Here is a 3146-nt window from a genome sequence, read left to right on the forward strand (position 1 = left end):
TGTTGTTGTTGTTGTTAAGTGCCGTTGAGTCGGTTCCGACCCATAGAGACCCTGTACAGGGTTTCCGAGGGTGTAAATCTTTACGGGAGGAGAAAGCCTCATATTTTGACTATAGAATGGATAAAACAGAAGGAATTGGATTGAAATAATGTTAAGAGACATATTTTTCATGGTGGACCCATTTTAACAATAGCAAAAATTAGACAGTTTAACATTTGACAAGAGGATTATGGTACCTGCAATAATTAAGAAGAGCCCAATGTCATTTTCACTGTCTCTATAAAGACCCAAGCCTACACAATCGTGGATTTCATAATCATTAGTTCTCTTTTAGTAAGGAAAAAATGTACAGCTTTAAAGTATGCAATGTTTGCATTGTTGCTAAAGGGCCAGGTTTAATACAGCAGGACTCTCATGAATTAGAATCAACCTTAGCTTCTAGATCATCTTAAACCAGTTGAAACCAAAATTAAATCCTTTTATGTGGCATTATATATAAAATTAATACAAAAGGGAGAGTCAACAAAGTTGGGAATTACTTCATTAAATGAATCCCAAAAGTATATTGCACAAATTAATAATGATTTAAAAACATGCTTTGAATCTGCTAGGAGTAAAAATAGCTGTACTAACCACTCTAAGACTGCGGCTGCTTTTGTACCATTGTCATTGTTTTACTAAACCCTATACAGGTAATCCCCAGGTTACAAACGTCCAATTTTTGGACAACTGGTACTTGCACTTTAATGTCGCATAAATTTGTCCTCACTTTGAAATGATTGAGCCAACTCCTATTCACAATAAATTCTTCATCATAATTGTCTTCATTTGCTGACCTTGCAGCTTTTAAATCACTGAAAAGACTTTGAGCCTGTTCTTGTGCTAAAGTAAGACTAAATAAGAACCATATGCACCTGTTCTGATTTACCTACAAATTCCACTTAAAGCCACACTTAGAAACACACCTCATTCATAATTGTGGAATGGCTATACTAAAAGTCAAAATAACAAACCTTTGTTTTGTTGTCTTGGATAATTTTCAAATGCACAGATTTACAAAAACAACTAAATTATGAAACCCTTTCTATATCCCAGGCTGTATTTTGAATGCACTCCTGGTGTGCCCGGTGCTGTACGATAAGCAATGGTCTTTGAGCCCAAAGGTCAGTGGTTCAAACCTACCAGCTACTCCTTGAAAACCCTGTACAGGGTCACCATTAATCAGAATCAACTTAGCAGCACTTAACAATATTCTGAGTACTCAAAATACATAGCAACACATTTAATACTTAACTAATCAATTTTATTTTAGGTGATGAAAAATGCCAGGAGACCTCAAAAAATGTTGCAGCCAGTAAGAGTATCCCTTAGTAATTTTCCTTGTGGTAGCAGCTGCTTCATTTTTAGGGAAATGGACTTGATAGGTATACTGTCACTAGGAGAGCATCAAACTATAGGGTTTAATCTGTCTCAATCTCATGTGGCACTATAGGATAAGCACTGGTGTACTAACTACAAAGCCAGCTAGACAAATCAAACAGTTGCTCTTCAGAAACTATATATAAGATCTCTATGAGTCAGTCAACTTGATGACAATTACCAACTAATGCAAAAAGGAAAGGAAAGGAAACATTTCATTTATATATAACTGATACTTTATAAGAATCACTGTGTGATAGAAATGGTTAAACATTTGTCTACTAGTAAAAAGCTTGAAAGCTTGAATCTACCCAGAGGTACCTCACAAAATAGTCTTGGCTATCTACTTCAAGAAGGTTGTTGCTGTTAGGGGCCAGTCAATTCCCACTTACAGAGACCCTATGTACAACAGAATAAAACACTATTGGCCCTGTGCTGTCCTCACTACTCTTACTATGTTTGAGCCCATTGTTGCTGCCAATATGTCAATCAATTTCATTGAGGGTCTTCCTCTTTTTCACTGATGCTCTGCTTTACTAAGAATGATGTCCTTCAGGGACCTTCCTCCTAAAAACTGCCCAAAGTACAACAGACAAAGTATCACCATCCTTCCTTCTAAGGCTCGTTCATTCTGGGTACTCTCCCAAGACAAAGTTGCTTGTTCTTCTGGCAGTCCAAGATACTTTCAGTTTTCTTTGCCAGCCCCATAATCCTTCCATGGTCATCCTTACTCATTGTTCAGTTTTCAAACGTGTATGAGGTGACTGAAGATACCACACATTGGGAGAGGTGCATTTTAGTCCTCAAAGTGACATCTTTGCTCTTGAACACTTTGAAGAGTTTTTTTTTGTTTGTTTGTTTGTTTTTTTTTTGTAGGAGGTTTGCATAATGCAGTGTGTCACCTGATTTCTTACTGTTGCATCCATAGTTGTCAATTGTGGATCCAAGCATAATGAAGTATTTGACATCTTCAGTCTTTTCTCAGTTTTTATCATATTCATTGGTCCAGCTGTGAAGAGTTTCATTTTATTTAGATTGAAGTGCATTTCATACTGATGACTGTTGTCTTTGATCTTCTTCAGTAATTATTTCAACTATTCTTCTTTTCCAATAATTATAGTTGTGTCATCTGCATATTGCAAGTTGTTGATGAGTTTTCCTCTAGTCCTGATTCTATTTTCTTTTTCATATAATCCATTTTCTTGGATTATTTGCTCAGCACACAGATTGAATAAGTATGGTGAAAGGATATAACCCTGGTGCACACCTTTCCTGATCTTAAACCATTAAGTATCCCCTTGTTGTGTTCAAATAAATGCCTCTTGGTCTATGTATAAATTACTTATGAGCACAATTAAGTGTTCTGGAATACTCATTATGTGCATTGTTATCCAGAGGTTGTTATGATTCACTCAGTTAAATAAATGTACATAGTAAAGTACAAGTAAACATCTTGCTGTTATTCTGCTTAAGCCAAGATATAGCATTAATGATGACCCTTATTCCATGCCATGTCCTCCTCTGAATCCAGCTTGAATTTTCCAGTCCCTATAGCATAGTGGTATTAGGAGCTCTGGTAGCGTAATGGTTACAAATCAGGCTGTGAACCTTAAGGTCAGCAGTTCGAAACTACCAGCCGCTCTGTGGGAGAAAGATGAGGCTTTCTACCCCCATAAAGATTTACACCCTCGGAAACCCTGTACAGGGTCGCTATGGGTCAGAACCGA

Source organism: Chrysochloris asiatica, unplaced genomic scaffold, assembly GCF_000296735.1.
Source record: "Chrysochloris asiatica unplaced genomic scaffold, ChrAsi1.0 scaffold00070, whole genome shotgun sequence".
Taxonomy (NCBI): Eukaryota; Metazoa; Chordata; class Mammalia; order Afrosoricida; family Chrysochloridae; genus Chrysochloris; species Chrysochloris asiatica.